This window comes from Euprymna scolopes, chromosome 10 (genome assembly GCF_053919585.1).
Source record: "Euprymna scolopes isolate OS-2025 chromosome 10, ASM5391958v1, whole genome shotgun sequence".
Lineage (NCBI taxonomy): Eukaryota > Metazoa > Mollusca > Cephalopoda > Sepiida > Sepiolidae > Euprymna > Euprymna scolopes.
The window spans coordinates 20,487,154-20,513,214 of NC_136491.1; the positions used below are offsets into that span (position 1 = coordinate 20,487,154).

At 34.5% G+C, this 26,061-nt stretch overlaps 1 long non-coding RNA gene across 1 annotated transcript; it reads right to left on the reverse strand.

The window, feature by feature from the left end:
• Positions 1-195: 195 nt before the first annotated feature.
• On the reverse strand, positions 196-26,054 carry LOC145286403 (uncharacterized). Its single transcript, XR_013869153.1, has 2 exons — positions 25,905-26,054; positions 196-503 (listed from the first exon to the last, which is right to left on the reverse strand). It is a non-coding gene; the product is annotated as an uncharacterized LOC145286403 (long non-coding RNA).
• Positions 26,055-26,061: the final 7 nt, after the last annotated feature.

Here is a 26,061-nt window from a genome sequence, read left to right on the forward strand (position 1 = left end):
AATGCTCCGACGAACTGCAAGCACTTGTGCCCCCTCGATGTAAATACCCCCGACAAACCCAAGAAGCAGCTAAATCCCACCCCTTCACGGTAGAGATCCCTAGATGTAAGAGAGCCTTCTACTCCAGTAGTTTCTTCAGCTAAACTTTGGAATTCCCTGCCGGGTCCCTGCTTCCCCAACTGTACTTACATGCAGAAGTTCAAGTGCAACGTGAACCGACATCTTGCTGCCCAACTCTCTACACAGTCACCAAAGACCATAACTGTTGGCGGAAACTTTTTTTCATCACTGGGGGCAAGTTCCTGTTATTCGTGACAATCCAGTGGTACATTTTGAAGGTGCTGGCAATGGTTCTGTTGTCATAACTTGGATTGGTATAGAGCATGAGTTGTACAACGGCGCATCTCCGATCTCGCTCGTTGAACATTGTGTCACTTTCAGCCACGATAGAAGGTGCCTATTGTTCTTGGGATTTGTACACAACTGGCCAACTAGTAGATGATCTGCAACAAAAAAGAAAACCGTTTTTCATCAAATGGAAATGGAATCATGTCATCTTTTCTAAGGCGACAATTTTATCGTTCCACCCTGTAATTGTAGAGAGAGCTGTAGTTCTTAGTTGATTTTCAGCTTGGCACAGTACCCCTGATGCCCATGTCCCTGATAGTAGCCCCCTACAACAAAGTGGGAATATGCCTTGTTTGGGGTGAAAATGTAATATAAAAAAAAAATAGTCCGCAATAAATAAACTAATAAATAATACTCATCTCAATAATGAATTCCAATTAAATAATATATAAAGAAGTGAATTGTTTAGAAAAAATATAATACTCGTATGCATATCTCACAGTTTTTTTCCATTTTTTTTTCTTCATTTTTTTTTTTTTAATGGAATTTAACTTTTTATACCTACGGTATTTCTGTTAATTTGGCATTAATTAAAATGTAATACTTATGCATATTTTACGGCCTGCTAGTATTTTTTTTTTATAAAAGTGAGAATGTGTGAGTGAGGACACTTCTCAACCTATATACTCAACAAATTTTTTATCAATTTAAATGATAAAATTGAAAAATTTGTACTTGGTGCGGGTTTATCAGATTTTAATCTGTTTTTCAACTGTTTTGTGACTTCACATGCACAAATCGTTCATATGACAGCTTTCGTATGTTAAGAATAAGTAGGTTTGAAAACACTTTTTAATGATAGCGGCAAGCTGGTCTCATGATTATCGTAGTTGATTCAGTTCACTGTCTTTACATTTTGGTTTCAATCTCAGTTTGAGTATTTATTTATTTTTTTTTACTTACAAGAAGTGAACTGTTTAGAAAAAACAATACTCGCATGCACATGTCTCAGTTTATGCATAAATTAAAATATAATACTTATGAGTATTTTCCGACCGGGCAACGTCGGGCGGGCTGCTAGTTACAAATATTTTGACATTACTCAAGAGTACTTAGATAAGTAGGTTTGTGCTATTACATCTGAGTTTTTATTGTAAGTCAATACCAGATTTTACAGGGTGTGCTTGCCATCTCATCTTTGGCTCACTGAGTCTTCTCTGTTTCTCTTTGATTTATATCAGCATCAGATCCAAGGAATGTATTTGTAAACTGGTCACGTGACTTGATATATTAGCAATTTTCTCAATTTCTCCCATGGAATCTCATTTTGCACACACAAAAAAAAAAAAAAAAAAAAAAAAAATGCGACCGCTTTTTTTAGTTTGCTTTGGAGCATGGATGGTGTTGGTTTCCACCCATGCAATAGGTCAATAAATATGTAGGGTTGGAAGACATTTTACGTTAAACAAAAAAGTCACACATGGTCGTTTTTATAAACGTGTATTTTGCACGTGTATGTTGTTGTTGCTCTTGAGCGATCAAGACCCAAATCAAATAAAGTCTTTTTATACATATGCTCTGCATTGTTGCTTCTTTCCTTATTGCCGTGTTTCCTGACTGGCCGTGTCGTTCATCTTGTCTGGTGGTCGGTGATCTTCTGTTTAATTTAAGGTGAATAACTACTCATGCATGAAAATACAAAGGAGACTTGCAGAGTTTTCAAAGGTTTTATTGAGAGAGAGAGCGCGCTTACGCTTTGGGGGAGAGACCAATATGACTAATTAATTATTTACTTGATTTTCTAAGCCTTAAGGATAAGGCAACACATCGGCCGAGTCTCAAGGCACATATTCACTTAGATTTCTACATTATTTTTGCATCTCATTAACTTAATATTCAATGAGAGACTGGCCAGAACTCTTTATTCTCCCTTTGAACACGTAACGTCATCTCATAGCTTTTGACATATTTTTTTTTCTAAGGAGTCTAACTTTTGATCCTCTGCTTCAATTACACCATCTGCTACTGCGTACATTTCTATTTGCTGCCATGTGACCCTTGTCAAAATTCCTACTAGTTAACTTAATCGCTACCGACTGGCGTAGGGTCCAAAGGAGTTACTGCTGTGTTATTATTGTTGGTAATGGTTACCGTTAGTTCGAATATAAAAATAAACTTTTTCCTGCACATTTAAATCAGTTTTATTCATACATTGCTTCACAAACAAATCGCAAAGGACCAGGAACAAATTTAAGTAACACGGAATACCATAGCATCCTGAATTGGTGAGCATGCATCCATTTGTCCAGGATCTGGTCTTACATCCACTTGTCTCACATGCAAGAAATCTTTGTTTCGGTTGAGACAGGAACATTACATCTTTCTTTAGTTTGACGTTTAACAGTTTAAAAGTGAAAAAATAAAAACAGTTCAGTAACAATGCGAAGAGTTCTGATTGGATAATGTATTAATCACTTCATGTGTAAGAATAAACCTGCGCAAATGAAAATAGTTCGTAAACGTATAACTGCTACAGCTGAAACTCATTTTTTACTTTTACATAAATTCAACACCTATGGTCTTCATGAATCACTTATAAAGTCAATAAGATCCTTTCTTAGTGATCGGACATAAAAGGTTCAGATAAATGGCAGATTTTTCATCTGAGATGGGTACTTGCAGTGGTGTTCCTCAAGGTTCCATACTGATGGGAGCTTTTTTTGGAGGGGTATCGGAATCGGAAAAATTTGAGCCTATTTTCCGATGCCAAAACTGATTCCTTAAATTATCTTTTTTATTTGATTCTAGTTTAAGAAACATCTTCCACTGCTTGTAGTAATAATAAAATAATAAATATTTATTGATTTAAACTTCCAGTAAGACTAAAATTTCTAGATCACCTCGTCACAAGTGTGTTTTTTTTACGTTTGAGAAAATATAAGCACATTTAATGCGTGTTTTTAAGATAATCGGGTTAAAATAACACTTTTATTGTTAAATATTTAGACATTTATAAAGAATCAGAACTGGAATTGGTAATTGTATCGGAATTGGAAATTTAGTATGGAATCGGTAATTGTATTGGAATCGGGAAAAATATTGGAATCGTCCCATCATTACTCAGAATATTTTATTCGCTCTTGCACCAGAAAAAGGACTACGCAAATACTACATAAAACTTTTTCACCACCAATTTCAATTGAACCGAAGGAGAACTGCATTCTCAATCAGAATTCCTGAACCTTTGAATAAACTTCCAAATGAAGTAATAAATGCTCGAATATTACAACAATTATAAGTAAATTTATACAGATGCTGGACTACAGTGTCCCCTTCTCTGTAAATTTTTACCATCTTTTCCCTACATGCCATTGGAGCACAACTGTCTTATTTTTTTGCCAAATAAATGGAATTGAATTTCATTCTAAATCATTAATGACAATAAATTAGTAAATTACTGTAAACATGGATTGACAGAATTAACAAAAACATGATTCTGCGTTGATATCAAGATGTGAATCGGACAAATGCGAAAAGTAGTGCCGCAAATCCATTCTTTTTTTTTTTTTTTTTTACATAGGCATCACCACTTATCAAGGCCCAGAGACCACTCGAGGATAAGGGTTAAGAGTGTACAGTAGTAACGGAAATTCGGTAAATTTGTTAACTTAAGTGGAACGGCTCATCAAGAACTTGTTTACATTGGACTTGAAGAGCAAGTAAAACGAAAGACAATTCCACAGGTGTGCACTTCTAAGAAAGAAACTTTGTTCATGGAATCTACATTTAGGTTTAGGCACAGATAAAGATTTGGATACAGAAAGTTGATAGTTGTTCTTGAACCTCCAATTATTTTGTTACCAAAAAAGGAAACCAGAAAGTGACTTTAAAAAATGGTTAAACTGTTGTGTCAACCTTGTTTATATATTTTAAAATAACATTGCTTAGAAGTTTGAAAAGTTTAAATATTATAGATATTCAAGCAAATATTATTAAATGCAACGACGACACGTTTCTTCATAAGTCTTTTTTTTTTTTTTAATTTTTTGATTTTCTATATAATATTTTTATATCGAAATCAAAAATATTAATAAAAGTTCCATAGTTGTCACGAGCGCTTTCGAATCGTCCACGAATCATCTTCTATATTTTTAATCGACTTTTCATCGACTCTATATAGTTTAACTTATCGCCGTTTACTGTATATTTTAGTTTTCACTTTTAATTCTCATTTTCGCTCCTTCACACTTTTACTTCAACACCTGAAGATGATTCGGGGACGAATCGAAAGCGCTCATCACAGCAACAACTATGGAACTTTTACTAATATTTTTGATTTCGATATAAAAAAGATTATACAGAAAATTGAAAAATTGAAAAAAAGAATCATAAAGCAAAGTGTTCCTGTTGCATTTTATAATATTTGCTTGAATGAAAGAATGCTGCCTAAATATACCAATATATATATGTGTGTGTGTGTGTGTGTGTGTGTGTGTGTGTGTGTGTGTATTTGTGTGTGTTTAAACACCATTTTTTTTTTGTTAACCATATTTCATTAAATAAACTAAATGTTTTTTGTCTATTAATTCTGCTTTTGATCCTTTTCAGAAGTGAAAACTGTTATTCAGAAGTTGGAAAGGATCAAAAATAAAATTAACAGACAAAAAAAAAAAAAAAAACGTCTGTTACTATTTATGTACGACTAAATTAGTCACAACTAATGCACCACTAATGCACAACTAATGCACAACTAATTGCTGCTGCTGATGAGGATGATTTTGTATTCTAACAACTTTGACTCAGGCGATCTGTTGGGCCAGTCAGCACAAAATATCGTAAAAATATCTTGTGGTAATATTAAAATAAATAATAAAGCGAATTTATTCACAACTTTTGGCCAAGATTTTATTTCTGAAAAAAAAATCTTTTTTTTTTTGTGTTGGGATTAAATTTACCCTGAAAAAAAGTTCAATTCTCACACAGAATGCAGTGGATAATTTCCGAAACTGAAATATGGCGGCAGCTTTTGTAAAAAGAAACACGGCAAATGTATATAATATTTAGAGAAATTTTACTGGTGAGCAAAAATGGCAAATAATACAAGAAAAAGATGAATGTTCAGAAACGAAAAAGATTGTTAGGTTTGCGAAAACGTGCTTCGTAGGAACTTATCTGGGTGAAGAGTAACAGGTTGTACGTGTGCGTCCATCAATTCTGGTTCTTTTCATGTGGACGTAAATATATTCTGCTTCTTGACCTTAGTTGCAATGTAAGCGGATATTGCGGTGGGGATTGAACAATGACTGTCTTCTTGCTGTCATCAAGTTCTGCACTGAGAAGCAGTCACTGTTCAATGTGATAAAGGCGAAGAAAAAGGAGATGGCTTTCTGTGACTGCCGTCGATGGCTTTGACACCGAAATTCAGCCACTGTCCTGCTGGGGTCGAAAAAGAGGCCAGAAGCAATGTGCGAAGCTGGCTCACGTGACCCCTAAGGGAATAAGTGCAGCAATCGAAAATTTGCTACAATCAAAGGCAGGAGCTAGATCTCGCGGCTCAAGATTTGAAATCCATTTTCTTCCTGGCTTATCCAACTGGAGGCCAGCTCTCAATCACGTGGCCGCGTGCATAAAAAGCGAAATCGGCAACTCTTCCTCCTCTTTTTCTCCTTGCTGGCTGGCAGCAAACACCGCGTGAGGGCTTTGGCTCCAGGCTAACATGAGTACCACAAGCCGACATGGCTATCATCAAAACTTACTTCCACTTGCGCTTCACACACATACTCTTTCCTACCACAAGACACTTACCCATTTGGCCCCAGACTAACGTGAGTACAAGTCAGCATAGCGACCTTCAAACACTCATTTATTTCCCCGTGCGGTACCCACATGAACTTTCTTCATCATGCTACAGAACTGGTCTCGTTGATACACCGACACACATTTCTAGTACCCACTACAACACGTAAACACACTGAAGACTTTGCTCTTTTTCTCTCCTTTAACTGGCCTTCTTTGTCCGATGGCTACTGGCTACATGTGTAAACTGAACCATTCTCTCCTCCAACAAGCCGGTATAATATTCAATCTATCCTTACACACAAGAACACTTTAAGCTACTAACCCATTTCTCTCTTGTACACGCTACTAACGAAGATGACAAATAAAGTTGCTTTCAAATGTTAAAATGAGACTTCCTTTCGTTTGGAATTCCTGCTAGCCAATTCACGGGCCTTAAAAGAACAAGGCAACAACTAATCAGTGAGGAGGAAGGGGGAGACATAAATAAATTCCAGTATTAGGTCCAATACCTAAAAATATTTGTTTTCATGATATTAAGATCTTTATTATTTAATGTATTCCCTATTGTTTACACTGGTGGCCATATTGTTTGTTTGTTTTTTGTTTTTTTTTGTTTTTTTTGTGATCACTCATTGAATTTTTACACAAATTCAATTCTTTTGTAACTCTTTTTAAAACGTGATATTCGTTCAAAACAGAGACAAAAAAAAAAAAAACAACTTTTAAAAAAGTTAGCCTTTAGTTGGTCTCCTATCGCACATTGTCCAGTTATTAATTTAAATTTTTTAATTTTTTTTTCAGGTCTCAAATAAATAGTTTTTAGATATACGGTCCTACGACATCTAGCGGCGCGCTAACCTAATGGGGTAGCAGATCGCCTTAGTCGAAATTGCTTGAATAGCTAATTATCATCAGCATCATCATCAGCAACAGCAATTAGTCGTACATTAGTCGTGCCTGATTTAGTCGCACATAAATAGTACATGCACTACCATCGTTTAACAACATTTCTTTTTAACTCCTCAGAAATGTCTTTCGTTTCAAATATGCAGTTAAATCTTAAAAAAAATAATTTGACACAAAAATCTGTTAAGGCCAGTGAAGAAGAAGAAGAAGAAGAAGAAGAAGAAGAAGAAGAAGAAGAAGAAGAAGAAGAAGTAAAATTATTTTTTTTTAACATCAAATAAATAACCATTAAACAATAAATGCCACGCCACCTTGTAATTTAATTCTATTCTAGATATAAGTAAATCGGACAGTCATGTTTCCATACTTGTACTGGCCTTGACACAGCATTGACCTATTTCCGCTTTTCATCTCTGTAAAACGCTCTCTTCATTTCGTGTCCCCTAAGAACATCAGCCAGCCTAAAAAAAGACAAGGAAGCATAAAGCGTACATATCTCGCCTCCTCCCCTTCTGCCTTCCTCTTCCTAACATTCCTTTCCTATCTCACACAAACTTACCTTACCTAGCTTTGTCCTGTTACCGTTCCTAGGACAGGAGGAGTTATTTTACTTGCCTTACAAAGGCAGAAATTACACACAAGGTCGTTTATTAATGTGGGGAAAATCCAGCTCCCCAAAAAGGGGCACTCTGGAGAGGAACAAAAATAAAAATTGTTTCAGTCATGAAGGATTTCTCATCCACTGACCAAGGACAGAAAAGGTGAAATGTAACATAAGAACAGATATACACTGTGATCTTGTTACTTTAAAAGACTTGCTCAGGTGCTGTTAGATACTTGTATCCTGTAAAGTATTCAGTCCTAGTAGGTTAGTTTATCATTAGTCATCTGAAGCGTCCATACCAGGGAATGCCGACGGGGTTGCTTAAACATTTTTCCAGTGTACGCTGGCTTTTTAAATCATCAGCTTTTGATCTTGTATGATATCTTCCTGCTGTGGGAGAAAATAGTAAGTAAATAGGGGAGCTAAATATGGTTCTGTTTGATCATAGGAGGCCAACCTCCTAGGTATTATCTCCTTTTTGGAAAGAGGTGAGGGGCAAGTATTGAGGCACCCCCATTGAGGAATACTGATGTATCCAATCATAATAAACCTATAGTGCAAGTGCACACTATTTGGGGGGGGGGTCTGAATCCCCCTTTATTAGCTGATGCTATATCTAACTTTGTTGCAGTAAATCTATTTACCATTTTAAAACAAGAAGTAACCTTCACCACTTTACTTGTTTATTTGCCTCCATACGAGGGCAAAGCTAGACACAAGGTCAGCTTTTAATGTGGGAAAATTCAAGGTTATTCTTAACTGAGACAAAAATATAAAATTCTTGGATTTTCTTTTTTTTGCACCAACAATTATGTGACCCTATGTATATTTCTGTATCCTGTTTTTATTCTGGTTCATATATTTTATTTTCGGTATTTTCTACCTTTGTTGAAATTGGTTTTGTATGAAACTGCCATTGATTTTAAATAAAAGAGCAATGCTATCTCCTTTGGAATGACGTCATGAAATCCAGCGCTAAAATTTTCCTTTTGGAGTCCTGCTGCCAAGGAGAGTTGATGTGCACTTTATTGCATGCTGTGAATAAAGATTCCAGATTCCTGAGTCTTTCCTTCGGGTTGGTTGTTTGTTTTTGTTTTACGGCATATCAACCCTTTTCAGATTATTTAATGCCGAATCCAGTGATTTTGAAGAAAAAGTTTTTAATAGAATATATTTTTTTCAAGTCGGGTTCTATTTAACCCATAGTTGAGACCCTAACAGGTACTACTACTCCGAGTCAAAGTGGACCTGGGAGCAATGGCAATTAAAGGGTGGCTCCACCACACTCCCCAAAGCCCACAAGCTCGGGCCTCACCATTGGATATAGTTTAAGGTCATATCCAAGACTATTTCCTTCTGGAAGAACAACTCTGTAAGAAGAAAACACAGGTCGCAACGAGGCGAACACTTCCTTACAACTTTTATATACGTAGTGATGGTACGGTGGTACGGCTGGTATGCACGTATTTTGAGGGAAAGAAATTTGGAGTAATTTCAAAGCCTTTAAACTGACAGTTTAAAAAAAAGGTAAATGACTATACAAACAATCTTTAACCTTATAGGTACGTTCCATAGAAATTAGTAACTTTATTGCGTGTATGCTATTGGAAGTACTCATTCCAATATCATAAATTTTCATATTTATGGTACCTATTTACTATGCCTCCCCACGGGACAGAGTTAGACACCAGGGTCGTTTTTTAACGTGGAGAAAAGGTACAAAAATAAAAAATTGTCTCAGTCGTGAAGGACTGATCCTCCACCGAAAGAGAACAAGAAATAAAAGTGCAGCATCTGAAGAACAGATACTACACTTTGATCTTGACCAAAAGGCCGTTTCATATTAATGGTAGTCGTCCATTCGTAGCGTTGTTTACAATTTATGAACCAGTTTATTTTTTTGTGATATTTGTGGTTATTGGCGTTTTTCGTTTTGGAATGCCTGCAAAGTGAATAATTTGCAACCTCTATTAATAAAATCTTTTCTTTATTTTAAAACACGACCTCTATCGACTTCATTCGTTTATCCCCCTCCCCTCCTGTTATATTATCCTTTTATTTTTTTTTTTTTACAGGCTATTCGCTTCCTATTGAATTTATCTGAAAACAGATAAATTTCTGACAAAATGCCTCAGTCTAGAAGGATTTCTTCTTCACTGACTGCAGACGGAACAGATCAAATGTAGCATCAAAACAGACAGTACACTTTATTCCTATCTAAGAGATCCGTCATTTAAAAGATACTTTGAACTTTAATTCAATAAAGATAAAAACAAAGAAAAAAAAAGGCTGCTATTATATGACAGAAGGGTATACGAGGATTCGTATTTTCTTTCCTTGAAAATAGATTCTAGAATTTCAAAGAATCACAGAGTAAGCACAAGTCGGTCATTTTTACACATTAAAATAGATTAAAATAACTGATTTATTTATTAGTGACTGCCCTGAATTTTAAAATGATTTTGAAGCCATTTTGAAACAATCACGAGGTTCTTTGCTCAGCAACCGAGAAGGCTAACATGCTTGCCAGTCGGTTTGCCTCAAACTCCACACTGGACCCTCTAAACCACCCCCTACCTCAATTTCCTATGCAGACAGACGCCACACTAGACGATCTGATAATCACCCCTGCTCAGGTGCATGCTATCATAAAAAAACCTTGACACTTCAAAAGCATGTGGACCCGACCTCATCCCAGCTGTACTATTAAAAAAGTGCTCAGCCGAAGTAACTCCAGTTCTCTCCAAACTCTACAACAAATGCCTTAATGGATCTTGCTTTCCGGGCTGTTGGAAAACTGCTTCTGTGGTACCAGTATTCAAGAATTCTGGCGAAAGAACTGACCCATTAAATTATCGCCCTATTAGCCTCCTCCCACTTTTTGCCAAAATATTTGAGACCTTAATTAACCATGCTCTAGTCCAGCACCTTACAGATGCTAAACTTCTGACCGACCAACAATATGGATTTAGACAAGCCCGTTCCACGGCAGACATCCTCACTGTAATCTCTGAACGCATATACCATTCATTGGACAAAGCAGGAGAGGGCAGAGCGGTAGCTCTAGATATATCTAAGGCTTTTGACAGGGTATGGCATGAGGGTCTCCTCAGGAAGATTAGATCATACGGTATCACTGGTAGAATACTTAACATAATTAAATCCTTCTTAGATAAGAGAAAAATCCAGGTTGTCCTTGACGGTCGTACATCTAAACAATATGATATAAATGCGGGAGTGCCCCAGGGATCTATCCTTGGGCCTCTGCTGTTCCTGATATTCATAAATGACCTCCCCGACAAAATTGCCTCTGAGATGGGTATATATGCTGATGACACCGCACTCTATAGCAGGCACGACAGGAAAACAAATGAACATATATCTAAAGTAATGGCAGAAACACTAGAGGATGACCTCCAATCAGTTGTGGAATGGGGACAAAAATGGATGGTCACGTTCAATGCCGCCAAGACAAAACTGGTTTCATTCAATAATTACAAGAAACCTTCTCTACCACCTATAGCAATGGCCAACGACTCTTTATCTGAGAGTACGTCTCTCAAGCTCCTTGGCCTAACGTTCAGAGGAAACATGAGTTGGAACAATTACATTGAGTGCATTGCCAGGGCCGCTGCGAGGAAGGTGGGCTCTCTCTACCGTGCTAGAAAACTTCTAACACCCGAAAGTATCCTATACCTCTATAAGGCCACTATTCGTCCATGTATGGAGTATTGCTGTCATATTTGGGCTGGTGCATCAGCTACTAGTCTCTCGCTCCTTGACAGGGTTCAAAAGAGAGTCACAAATCTGATAGGCCCAAAACTGGCATCTAAGCTTCAGCCTCTGTCCCATCGTCGAAACGTTGCATCCCTCTGCCTGTTCTACAAGTATTATAATGGTGAATGCTCTGATGAACTGCAAGCACTTGTGCCCCCACGACGTGAACACCCTCGACAGACCCGACAAGCTGCAAAATCCCACCCCCACACTGTAGAGATCCCTAGATGTAAAAGATCTTTCTACTCCAGTAGTTTCTTCCCCAGAACTGCTAGACTTTGGAATTCCATTCCAGGTCACTGCTTCCCCAAATGTACTGACATGCATAAGTTCAAGTGCAACGTGAACCAACATCTCGCTGCCATAATCCCTACATAGTACCCCAGTAGATGTTTCCCCTGATAGTAGACCCCTAAACCAAAGTGGCAATGTGCCTTGTTTGGGGTGAAAATGTAATAAAAAAAAAAAAAAAAAAAAATTTGACAATGCAAAAGTAATTCTTGGCTTGAATTATAATTTCAAAGCAAATTTCAAGTATACGAAGTGCCTTAAATAATTTTCCAGACTTTTATTTTATTTTATTTTTTTTTACAGACATTTAAAATTGTCGTAGACTCTTGAAAATTCAGTATGTTATTACTATATATCTTATGAGATGACTGACCAATTTTTATGATTTCAGGTTCAAATGAACAGCTACAGCAGGAATTGGAATACATCCTACTAAAGCCTGATTGTCACAGCTGGTGAATTTCAAAAATGCAATCTGAATGTGACAACACTTTAGAAGAACGATATGCAATAAAATTCTGTTTTAAACTTGGAAAAAGGCCACAGAAACGTATTGAATGCTTCAGACTGCTTTTGGACCATTTTGCATGAATCGACCATCAGTTTTTGAGTGGCATAAGAAATTCAAGGAAGACAGGAAGTCGACGAGGGATGACGAGAGGTGTGGGAGGAGTAAGGATATCAGAACACCAGATTTGATTGGCCAAATAAACAATTTAATGGATAAGGACCATCGTGTGTCTATAAAGACAATAAGTGCACAGTTTGATGTCAGTGTGGGAACTGTACACACTATTATTTGCGAGGAACTGAAGATGCGGAAGATTTGTACGGATGCACCAGTTTACAATTCCATCCTTGTCTCAGACTATTTGACCAAGATGGGCATCAAGACAGTTCCTCACTCTCTCTATAGTCCAGAACTTGCTTTCTGTGACTTTGGTTATTCCCTAAGCTCAAGGAAAACCTTATATGCTGTCGTTATGAGGCAATTGAGGAGATGAAAGAGGCTGTGATGAGGGCCATTGACAGACTCACACAAGAGGAGCCTTCCAGGAGTTGTTGGAACGGTACAGCAAGTGCATTGCAGCTGAAGGAGATTACTTCAAAGTGGACAAGAGTTTCATGTGGGTACTATCAATAAAAGTGCCTATACGAAAAAAGTCTGGACACTTATTTAAGACAGCTTGTAAATGATTCAGTTCAATTGTGTTCAAACCAAACAAAAATCAAGAGGTTTTGTAGACACCCTTGTCACATCCAAGGAAAATAAACTATTATAAGTTTATTAACTGTTAAACTCTAATTCTTAGGTTTAAACAATTAACATCATAGACAAAGTAAATTAATGGCATTTAAGAGTAAAAAGTTAATGGTAGAAGTTCAAAGAACTACCATTAATGGGTGGTACGATATTTCCAGTTGATGAAAACTGGTTTTCTTTTTTTGTTGGCCAATAGTGTACAAATCCAAAGAGCGATAGGAGCTTTCTACCATGTCTGAAAGTGACACAATGTTCAACGAGTGAGATCAGAGATGTGCCGCTGTACAACTCATTCTCTCTTCTGATCCAAGTTATAACAACAGGACCATTGCCAGCATCCTCAAAATGCAAATCCGGATGTTTCAATGATTAAGGGCACAGCTCAATGACGTTTTTAGTCACGGTTATGGTTTTTGGTGTTGTTTCAAGTAAGGGCCACATCATGCCACCTCACATCATCGAAGTCGGCTTGAAGGTCAACACTGAAGTGTATCTGTATGTGCTGAAGAGTGTGGCGATACCCTGGTGCAATCAGCTGGCCGCTGGCAAACCCTGGGTGTAGCAGCAGGACTCGGCACCAGCCCAAAGAGACCCAGGCTTGGCTTCAAAAGGAGTGCTACGACTTTGTATCCTTCTCTTGCTGGCACCTCCTCCTCCTCCAACCTGAACCTGCTGGACTACTTTGTTTGGTCATACGTTGAGAACATCACCAACATGACCTCTCACAACACCAACGCCAGCCTGATTGCTGCCATCCACTGAGTATTCGCTAAGGATTTGCCAGGTTCCCACCAGTGCTTGTGGGAAAGGCATGCTCCCATTTCCAGACCCGTATTGAGGTGGTGATTGAAGCTGAAGGTGGCTACATTGAATAGATGTCAGCTCTACGACATAATCAAGTTACCTGAATTGATTTTTTCAATAAAAGTTTTAAAATAAAGCTGTAGTGTTGTTTTCTTTAGGGCGACAAATTTATTGTTCAACCTAGTACTAATTAGTGGAACGTTACATTGTCAGTCAAAGAAAAAATCCATCAGGTATGCGTACAGAGTGTGATGATATATGGAAATGAAATCTAGCCAGTGAGGGTTGAGGATATGAGTTGCATGATCAGAAATGATATGAGAATGATACAATGGGTGTGTCAGGTAAGTTTTAAAGACATCTTCAGAGGAAGATTAATTTTTTTTTTTTTTTTTTACAAACGAATCATCAAGGCCCAGAGGCCACTCGAGGATAAGGATTAAAGAGTGTACAGTTATCAAAAGGACAAAATCAAAGTAATTGTTAGAAGTGTAAATTTGGTAAATTGGGTTACTTAAAGGGGAACGGCTCATCAAGAACTTGTTTATGTTGGACTTGAAGACGACCATATTGTAGTCAGCTGGAAAGCAGGCAAACGGAAGACAATTCCATAGGTGTGCAGTTCTAAGAAAAAAGCTTTGTTCATGGAATCTACATTTAGGTTTAGGCACAGATAAAGACTGGGGGAAATTATTGATAGTATTTTCAGCTAGAAAAGTGTTTCTCATGAATGTTTGGTGATGGAGGACCATAAATTGAAGCTCAGACGAGCACTTGACATGAAAATAACAATAAAACAGAGACAGGCTTGCAACGTCTCTTCTGTGAGAAAGAGGTTGCAGGGAAGAGAAAAGGGCACCCCCCTCCACTAGGCTACAAAGTCTATTTTGAACTCTGTCAAGGCAGGATAAGACTTCCTAGCAGCTCCTGTCCAGATGTGGCAACAATACTCCATCTCTAGAAGTACCTGTCTCTTATATAGGTAGAGAATTGCATCAGCAGTGAGATATCTACTGAAGTGGTAGAAGGATCCCACCATTTTTCCAGTGACCTTGGCATTGGATTTGATGTACGTGTTCTATTTCAGATCAGGAGTAAAGGTCAAGCCCAGAATTTGTCAAAACATGTAGCCTCCCCAAGACGAGAGCCATTCATTTCAATTGATGCCAGATGGGGATCAGAACGTTGATGATGTAAAGATAGAAGCTTGTTTTTAGATGTATTAAAAGTAGCCAGCCACTTTTTTCCCCATTGTACCATATGGTCAAGATCAAAGGAGAGAGAATGGACAGTACAGGAAAATTTGCAGAATAGGAAAATTGGATAGTATGGCTCTATTGAAAGAATGGATGAGAGTTCTTGAGTCAGAAGATGTAGAACAGTTGAGATAACAGGGTCTGTTGGTTTGGGGAAGGCCAAGGAAAACATGGGGGGAAGTGATAAGGATGGGCTTGAGAGAAAGAGATATAAAATAAAGATCTGACAATTTCTTAAAGTCATCTAACTCATGCCAGCATAAAAAAGGGATGTTAGACGAAAAATGATGATGATGATGATGATGATGATGATGATGATGATGAACAACTACCCATCTGTGAAACACAGAAGGAAGTGAGACTTGGACTTGAGAGAAAGAAGCATAAATAAAGACCTGGTCAGAGATAAGTCAATTTGGAGGCCTATTTCTAAAATCCGTCCAGCACATGCCAGCATGTAAAACGGATGTTAAACCAATTAATACCTACCATCTTGTATGCCATGTTTACAAATAAATGTAATATAATTGAAAATTATTGAAAATTCATTCTAATATTGTCATTATTCTTTTATATGCTAACTCGTGTCCACAGTGTTTCCTACAAACCGCATTGATATAGCCTTCAAATACAACTCCTTTTACGCTATGCACAATGCTTCAAACAAACTACAATATCCTTCTCAATCATTATTATTATGATGATGATGATGATGATGATGATGATGATGATGATTACTGGGGTTCAATTATGCTTGAACGACCAATGTTAGTTTACTCTTCACAAAACACCAATCGACACATTGGCTTTTATCAAAACTTTCGTTTGTTTTCCAGCCAATAATCCACAACAATAAGCAAGGGAAATCACTCTAAGGACGTAACACAAAGAAGATGATTTTTTTTTTAATTTTAATACGAGGGAAGCAACATAACAGGAAAGTCGCCAGATTTCCCTGGTCACCCCAAAATACTTGTTTCTTTTTTTGCAAAGTTCTATTCCGAACATCCCCCCCCCACACACACACTAGAATTTTAGGCTTCTGTCTATAAATCCTATAGTTTAATCCACACAACTGTAACGTTACGTGGCGTTACAATTTACTTTAGTAATTCATAAAATAAAACTGGACAAAAATATGACGGCTTTCCTTTCTTTTCTTTTTTTTTTTATTTATTATCGTTTTCCTTTCTTCTCGTTTCAATACCAGCTTAAAAGTCGTTTATTGTGAAACTAAGGAAATTAATTTCATCCTATTTTGTAATGTTACGTGGCGTTACACTTTACTTTAGTAATTCATAAAAATAAAACTGGAAAGAAAGAAATAAAAATCCAGGTCAGCATTTTTTTTTTTTTAATCAAAAACATTTATTATTGTTACTCTCCCGTCTCGACACCACTTAAAAAGTCTCTCGCTTACACATGCCCATCTAACCTGGCCGCGTTTCTCTTTCTTCCAACTGCAAGCTGGCTACAACCAGCACATTCACTGCCTTCACTTTACAAGTCCGTCTCCTTTGGCAACAACTTTGTTTCTCCCCGACCACATGGTGTCCTTTTGTTTCTGTTTTCTTTTCATGCAAGCTCACACACACTTCCTAATTTACATATGAGTTCAAACGCTGCTCCTGCTGCTAATACAATCGCTTGCTAGTCATCTTTCGGTTGCTGCTGATATTTTCTTATGCGCTCTGTTATACACCGAGCATTCAGATACACTTGAGGAGATTTGGGTTTCTACCAACCATATTATTACACTTACTATAGGGTGTCCAAAAAGTCACTGAAGGCTTTTGAACTTAAATAGATTCTTTATTTTTGATTATATCTTTCTGTAATTTTAACACAATCTAAGACATTGGGAAAATTAAAAAAAATAAATACAAAATTAAAACAATCTTTATTTATGAAAAATAATGGCTTTTAAATGTTGCCCATTTTAAGCTGCGCATATTTGTGCTATTTTCAAAATATAATTCATGGCATTACAGAATTTCTGGATTGTGATTTAGCTTCCTTATTTTGTTCTGCGAGCTGACAGACCTCGAAAGGTCAAACCCTAAACCCAGCAAGAATTGAAGGAAAACATCAGGAATGAAATAAAGGAGTTAAATTGCAATCCAGAGATTCCGCAATCTGTCATAAATAATATTTTGGAAAGAACACAAATATGCGAATCTGAAAATGGGCAACATTTAAAAGACATTATTTTTCATAAATAAAGATGGTTTGAATTTTGCATTTTCTTTCTAAAACTTTCCCAATGTCTTAGTCAGATTATGTTTAAATTATAGAAAGGCATCATAAAAAATAAAGAATATATCTAAGTTCAAAACCATTCAGTGACTTTGTGGCCATTGTATAAAGTTCGAATGTACAGAGTGGTCCTGTTATCTTTACCAAAAACTATTACCAAAGAAGCACGGCTTTGTAAATTGTGGAAATGATGATGCCACATAATTTCATGCCATAAAATTGTAATTGTAGTTTACATTGCACTGTAGAGAACCTACTGTTAATTTTATAAAAATATTTTCATATATAATGGCTTCAATTAAAGTTTAAAATGCAAAAATCAAGTATCATGGTCAGTTGTGCTCTAAACAGAAACATTCATTTCGAATTTTATATATACCAATCCTTTTTAAATTGGAAGTTCTATCTTTGTTAATATCAACAGAACATATATAAATAAACAACATTTTTTCTAGATTCCAAAGTCTAAGATTTTATTCCAAAACAAAACATTTTTATTACAATTACAGATCCATTATGTTCAGAGAATGCGTATGTTAATCCTGGATCTTTCATTTGTGAACTCATCAGAAAAAAAAAAAGTTCTCAATCAAGATGGCTGTCTTCCTCAACTGGAGATGGATTTGATACGAGTTATGTTTCTGGATTTTTTTAGATGAGGGATGATAATTTGCATTAATTGGAAAATTCGGACTCCTGTTCTCATCTTGATTGTTATTTCCATTAAATAGGAATCAGAATACTTGTTAGTTCTCTTCTAAATCTAACATATCCATAATTACACTAAAAATTTTCTTAAAAAAAAAAAAAGAATGATTGGTAAGATGAATAAAGTCTTGGCCTTTTAACCTAGTAAAATATTTATAAATATATATATATATATATATATATATATATATATATATATATATATACTAGCTGTACCCGACCACGCGTTGCTATGGCTCAGTTTGTTAAAATGGAACACATTCCTCAAGAAAAATTGCATTTTGTTCGTTTATTTACTTTTATTATTTTTTGCAATTTTTTTAATCAATAAAAGTTGTTATTCCCTCCCCCCCCCCAAAAAAAAAGATGAATTTTTTACCATAAATTGTTAGGTGAAAGTTTTTTTTTTTTTCAGGAAAAATTGCATTTTTTTTTTTTTAAAGAAATTTGGCAGTAAACGTTTCTCTTTGAAAACGGAATTTTTATTATAAAAAGAACAGATGAATGCTTTACATGAACAATGTAAATAGGTATGTGAAAGTAGAGAAAAGTTTGCTTCTTTTTTTCAAGAGAATGTACAAATTATTTTTGTTTTAACAAATGTTCAGAAAATAAACAGAAAAATACTTCTATCATTAATTATGCAAAAAAAAATAAAATAAAATGTTGATTTAGTGTTTCAACATTATGCTTATAAATTACGATAAAACTTGCTGAGTATGTGCTGTTTTACAGTTGTTGTAAAAATGGAACAGAAACTTAAATTTCACTTCGTTTTAATCTTTCTTAATTTTTTAATTGTGCCCCCCCAAACGAATATAATCAAAACAGTAACATTCAAAAATTGTACTTGATGTATATAAAACACAAAATATTTATAAAAAAAACAAAAAAAAACGTTAATAACGTAAGGGAAATAATTCCATTTTTAAACGAAAAAGTCAGCTTGGTATATCTTTTTGTTATTTTTTATATAAGTCCAGCTTACCATTCACATTGGAAATGTCGACATTTATAGGTTCTCGGGTACGTTTACAAAATATAAACACTCCAATCTAGTAGATGTATCAGATTTTTTGTAGGAATTTTTGACACCCCTATCACGAAACTGCGAATAAAATATAAAAAAACTCGTAATTTCTCTTTTAAAAGTGGGTTGTTTATTTTCTTTATGTATTATATTTCCAAAATAAACTATTAAAGTTGTTTTAAAAGTAATAGAAATATTTTTTTTTATTTTTTTAAAAAACAGTAATGGATTTTACGAACTCAATATTTTTCAATTTTTAAATTTTAAAAATCTATCAAAATTTTTCTATTGATTCTATTTTTACGATATTTTCTTGTGAAATGTTATGCTCTTTCCAATAAACCGAATATAATATTTTAGACAAACGTTTTTTTTAAATCCCCCCCATTTTCAAGTGTCTATTAAAAAGTAAATAATTAATTTACTCACCAAAGTTTTATGTATCACAAATTGAAGAGGAAAGGTCAATAAGTGACATATTCAAATTTAAAACAAAAAAGTAGTGTTTTTTAGAAATTTACCTGTAAAGTTCGAAGTTTAAAACCTTTTTTTTAAAAACCACATTGTTTGTTTTTTCTTTTGTTTTTTTTTATGAAACCTTGGTCTTTGCTCCTTTAATTGAAAAAAAAATTAGGGCTTGAATTACATTTTTCGAGTAGTTATAAGCTTGGAAAGACAGGGGGTCGAATAATTCACGCCTCCCATTTTGAAATGTCTATTAAAAAGTAAATAATTTACTCACCAAAGTGTTATATATCACAAATTGAAGAGAAAAGGTCAATAAATAATATATTCAAATTTAAAACAAAAAAAGTAGTGTTTTTTAGAAATTTACCTGTAAAGTTCGAAGTTTAAACCCTTAAAAAAAAAACACGTTGTTTGTTTTTTTTTTTGTTTTTTTTAATGAAACCTTGGTCCTTGCTCCTTTAATTGAAAATTGAAAAAAAAATTAGGGCTTGAGTTACATTTTTCGAGGAGTTATAAGCTTGGAAAGACGGGGTGGAATTATTCACTATTTTTCACGAAATTTCTGACACACCTACCAATCTACCCATGTTAAGAACGGCTTTCGGAATAGACACCCCTAACCTTGCCCGCATACCCAAAAAGCTATAAAAGTTGACGTGTCGAATGTGAACGATGAGTTGGATGTAATGTAAAGATGTACCGAATTTATAAGGGAACGAAATTCAAATTTGCGTTCCATTTTTACAACAACCGTAAAGCAGAGCATTCTATGCAAATTTTACCTAACTTACTATATTAATGTTATTTTTTTAAGCAAAAAAAAAATAAAATATTTAGGTTTGGCTATAAATTCCTAAACTCATTTCATCCTAAATAATTTAGGTGACTGAAATAGGAATCTAATTGAATCTTTAATTTCCTAAATAGTATGCGAGAATTCATTTTTCTTCGAGTTATATCGAATTCATTAATATGGACTTTAGAGGCTTTTTTCGTAATGTTACTGTAAAAATTATTTTTTATTGTTACAAATTACGATACTTTATTTATATAAACAAAGCAAAAATAAATTCTTGCGTTTTTTATTTACTACTGAAAACCTGACTTTAGAAAAGGTATTTTTTGTTTAAACAAAATAAAACATTTTCACTAAGAGTTAAGTAAAAATAATTAGTTCATTATATTCTGCGATCATTATTATCATCATTAAAATTCGTTAATTTCCTGATTTTTGGTGAATTTTTAAGTAAAGGGAGGGGTCAAAATGTTTATACACTTTGAGCGTCGGCATTCATTTTATCTGTACCTACAATTTTTTGATGAATATTTGATATGAAAGCGACTATGTGTGGTTAATGTAGATCAAATTTCAATCACGTGGTTACATTATCAATAATCATGTGATTAAACCCATTGAAAATTTACCGATATTGTAAACACATTCTGTTTACATTAAGCCTGTAGTGTTTTTTTAGTGATGCAATTTTGGCAACTGAAATTTAAAAAACCCGCGAGATCAGGAGAAAGAAATGTCCAGAAAATCGCTAGATTTTTAACTTTTATCATCTGAAATTTTCAAAAATCGCTAATTCCACCCCCCTCCAAAAAACCTCCATATTTTAACTTCCTAGCATAAAAAAATTATAAATATAGTATATTCAATATTCCGTGTTTTCTCACTATATGTTTCTGGAATTATATTGAAGCGGTTAGCTCCCCAGAAGGCTTACATATTTTATCAGTTAGTTTTACCTGTTTTTTCAGAGAGGGTATTTTTTTTTTTTTTGGCAGGAAACAAATCATAAGCTCAAACTTTTTATAATAAAAGTTAAATTGAAATATACTGCAAATTAAACGTCACAATGATGCTGCAACATATTTTGAAATTAGAAAAATAAAAAAACAAAAAAACTTTGTTTTAGCATGTTAAAAGTATTTAGGTTGGTAGATAATTAAATTCTACTGTATTAAGTTTTTTTTTGCTGTTGTTTCTATCGTATTTTAAACTAAACTTCGGAGGTTGGGATGCCCCCCCCCACCTAAAATGTACTTGGAAAAATCGATTTTATAGCGAGATTTAAGAATGGTTAGCCGAAAAAAAGGTGAAAAACAAAACATACAATGAATAAATAATTGTTACCAAAGGTAATAAATGCTACTGTTTTTTACTTACATGAATGAGTTTATTTTATGTTTTAAAGTATTTTCAAGCGCTTTTCTTTATTTTTTAATCTAAAATTGCGAGTGTGTGGGTGCGAAATACCTCAAGATTTTCTAGAATTCCTCGCTAGATTGCAAACGAAATCTCCAGATCTAGCAGGAAAACCGCTAAATTGGAACCACTGGTCACGTGACAGGAAGTGGTAATAAATAATTGTCCCTAAATAAAAAAAAATGGCCTATCAGTACAAAGAAAACCACCTATTTACCATAGAAAAATTAAGTATAATGTTATAATTAAAAAGAAATATATAAAACAGACATGGATATAGTAAACATATTATACCAAAACGTGGAAGTCATACGTCCAGTGGTTTTTTAGACTATTAATTGCAAACGAACCAAGAGTTATATATATATATATATACATATATATATATATATATATATATATATATATATATATATATATATGTATATTAAGCTTTGCATATTTGTGCTATTTTCAAAATATAATTCATGGCAGATTGCAGAATTTCTGGATTGTGGTTTAGCTCCCTTATTTTGTTCTGCGAGCTGGTAGACCTCGAAAGGTCAAACCTCAAACCCTGCAAGAATTGAAGGAAAACAGCAGGAATAAAATAAAGGCGTTAAATTGCAATCCAGAGATTCCGCAATCAGTCATAAATAATATTTTGGAAAGAACACAAATATGCGAATCTGAAAATGGGCAACATTTATAAGACATTATTTTTCATAAATAAAGATTGTTTGAATTTTGCATTTTCTTTCTAAAAGTATATATATATATATATATATATATATATATATATATATATATATATATATATATATTTAGTGCCAGCAAAAAAAAAGTCAGCACTTGTATTTCTTTCAAAAAGTGCAAATTTAAGCTAAATTTAATGTAACTGTTTAAATAACCTATACTTCATTGGATTCGTTTTTTATTTCTCTATAATTTTACCTGTTAATATTTGACTTTTAATTGAAATATTTTAGTGTTCACGTCAATTTAAAAAAAATAACTTCAAATTGAGGAGGCAAAAAGAAAGTCCGCAGCAACAAATTTGCTTATAACCAGCTTAAATTATCGCTCCTAATTCAGTTTAAAATATTCACCAACAGGAAACAAAGCATCTCTAATCGTAATTGTTGTTGTTCCAGGTTATACAACGTAACATTTAGTTCATATGCCACGACTTTCTCTTAGTGATCGTCAGGAGCTCATTAATCTCCACCTTTCTGGTTTATCCAATCGAGAAATCGGCTACTGATTAAAATGTGATGAGAAAATGGTACGAAAGACTGTGTAAAAGCACCAAAACACCGGCAGTGTTCAGGATGTCCCTAAATCTGGTCATACTAGAGTTACTTCTAACAGGGAAGACGATGCTATCAAGATCCGCAGCCTAAGAAACAGATTTGAAATGGCTCCCCAAATCCAACAATAGTGCAATCTTGTTAAAAAGCGCTCTCTTTCTACTGTCAAGAACAGATTAAAGGAATTTAATTTGTGAGGATATGTTGCAAGACACAAGCCAATGATTTCTGTAAAGAACAGAAAGCACTGTCTGGACTTCATCAGATGCAATGAAGATCATGACTCTTCATATTAGTCAAAAGTGCTTTTTAGCAACGAAGCAAGTTCAATAGGCTAGATAAGCAGTATGTCCGTCAGAAGAAAGATGAAGCATTTAATCCTAGGTGCTCAGTTTCAACACTGCAAGGTGGTGGAGATTCAGTTTTGGTGTGAGGCATTATTAGTACCAATGGTCCAGGGCCTATAATTCGCTTGCAAGGTTGAATTAATTCGACCAAGTACATTAATATGTTGACTGAGCATTTTCTACCATACTTTGGTCAGAATTTGGATGATAATCGCATCTTTATGCAGGATAATCCTCGCATTCACACAGCTGGCAATGTCAAGAGGTTCCTGGAAGAGCATGATATTCCATATTTAGATTGGCTTGCACAGTTTCCAGACCTCAATCCTATCGAAAACGTATGGCATTACACCAAGCAACAGCTACGCAATGATAAATTTTCAAATTAGGAAGAACTTTGGACAAAAATTAAAGAAAAGTGGGATGCTGTTTCCCCAGAGTATTGTTGCAGTCTAATTCAAGGAATTCCCAAAGAATTGCATGCTGTCAAATTGCAGAGGGGCTATGCTACTAAATATTAATTAGTTCATTGTGTTCCTGTTGTATTTGTGTCGCATTAATGTCCTAAAGTTACATTTAAATAACAATTTTCCATTGTGCGGACTTTGTTTTTGCCTCCTCAATTTGAAGTTATTTTGTTTTTTAAATTGACGTGAACACTAGAATATTTCAATTAAAAGTCAAATATGAACAGGTGAAATTATAGAAGAATAAAAGGCGAATCAAATGAGGTATAGTTTGTTTAAACAGTTACATTAAATTTAGCTTAAATTTGCAGTTTTTGAAAAAAATACAAGTGCGGACTTTCTTTTTGCCGCCTGTATATATGTATATATATATATATATATATATATATATATATATATATATACATATATATATGTATATATGTATATATATATATATATATATATACATATATATATGTATATATGTATATATATATATATATATATATATATATATATATATATATATAAAATCAATATTTTACTAGGTTCAAAGACCAAGACTTTATTCATCTTACCAATCATTTTTTTTTAAATTAAATTTTAAGTACAATTATGCATATGTATACGGATATATATATATATCATAAATAACCGTGCGTGTGCCACGAATTTCAGTACTTTATGATTCTGAGCAGTTTGGACTCGTCCTACATCTTAAAATTCTAGAAACCATTTTTATTAAGTCCTTGAGACCTTCTCTTGGCAAGCAAAAAGAAAATCTCTTCGGACTTAATTTGATTTCTATGTAATTTTTTACCCTCGTTTATTTTATTTTTTTTTACATTAACTTTTTCTCCCCCCCCCCCCGCCATATTTATGACAATTTTTTTTTTTGCAATTTTCCTCGATTTAGCTCTGTATAGTAATAGTATTTTCAAGTTTAATTAAAGTTTTACGATACCTGCTTTACTAAATTGGTAGGTGAATGTTACAGATAGGTACACAACACTCTCCCGTCACCATGTTAAGAATGGCTTTCTAAATAATAACGTCATTATTTAAAGAAAATAAAAAAACTACTTGACGAGAACACTACTGTTTTTGTTATGATAATTATTTTTTATTTAAATATAAAAAATAAAAATTTCAAGTTGGCTTATTTAGAAAGCCATTCATAACAGGGGGACGGGAGGGTGTTGTGTACCTATTCTGTACTTTCGCCTTACAATTTAGTAAAAGCAGGTATCATAAAACTTTAATTAAACTTGAAGGATACAAGGATGGAATACTGTTGCCACATCTGGGCAGGAGCTGCTAGAAAGGACTTGTCCTGCCTTGATAGAGTTCAAAATAGACTTCGTAGCCTCGTAGGAGATGTCCTTTTCTCCTCCTTGCAACCTCTATCTCACAGAAGAGATGTTGCGAGTTTGTCTCTGATGTATCGTTATTTTCATGGAAAGTGTTCAACTGAGCTTCAATCTATGGTCCCCCCTCGCCAAACTTTCACAAGAAACACTCGTCTAGCTGTAAACACTATCAATAATTTCCCCCACTCTTTATCTGTGCCTAAACCTAAACGTAGATTCCATGAACAAAGCTTCTTTCTTAGAACTGCACGCCTGTGGAATTGTCTTCCGTTTTCCTGCTTTCCGGCTGACTACAATATGGTTGTGTTCAAGTCTAAAGTAAATAAGTTCTTGATGAGCCGTTCCATATAAGTTATTAAATTTACCAAATTTTCATTACTAATGATTACTATATTGACCAATTTCTACTGTACACTCTTTAACCCTTATCCTTGAGTGGCCTCTGGGCCTTGATAATGTGGTGACGCCTTTGTAAAAAAAAAAAAAAAAAAAAAAAAAAAAGAAATACTATTTAAAAATAGAGCAGATCAATAAGTGCACTAGCACCAAACATTTTACTATGTTTCTATAAGTTTTTTGTTTATTTTTGTTTACAATTCGGAAAAGCACAAGGCTCAAGGCAAAATAAAAACTACCTCCCCCCCTCCCCCCAAAAAAAGACAAAACAATCCGAACAAGCCAAAATAAAAAAAAAAAACATAATAAATAAGAAAAACTAGGCGTTACCTAAGGGAAACTGCGTACAACATCGGAGTCGATGCATATTTCCTTAGAGGGGTCTCATTCATGTATGTCCGCCAAAATCTTTAGTGGAGAAAATAATAAAAAAAATTAAAATGAAATAAAATAAAAACAAACACGAAATAAAAGTATGAATCGAATT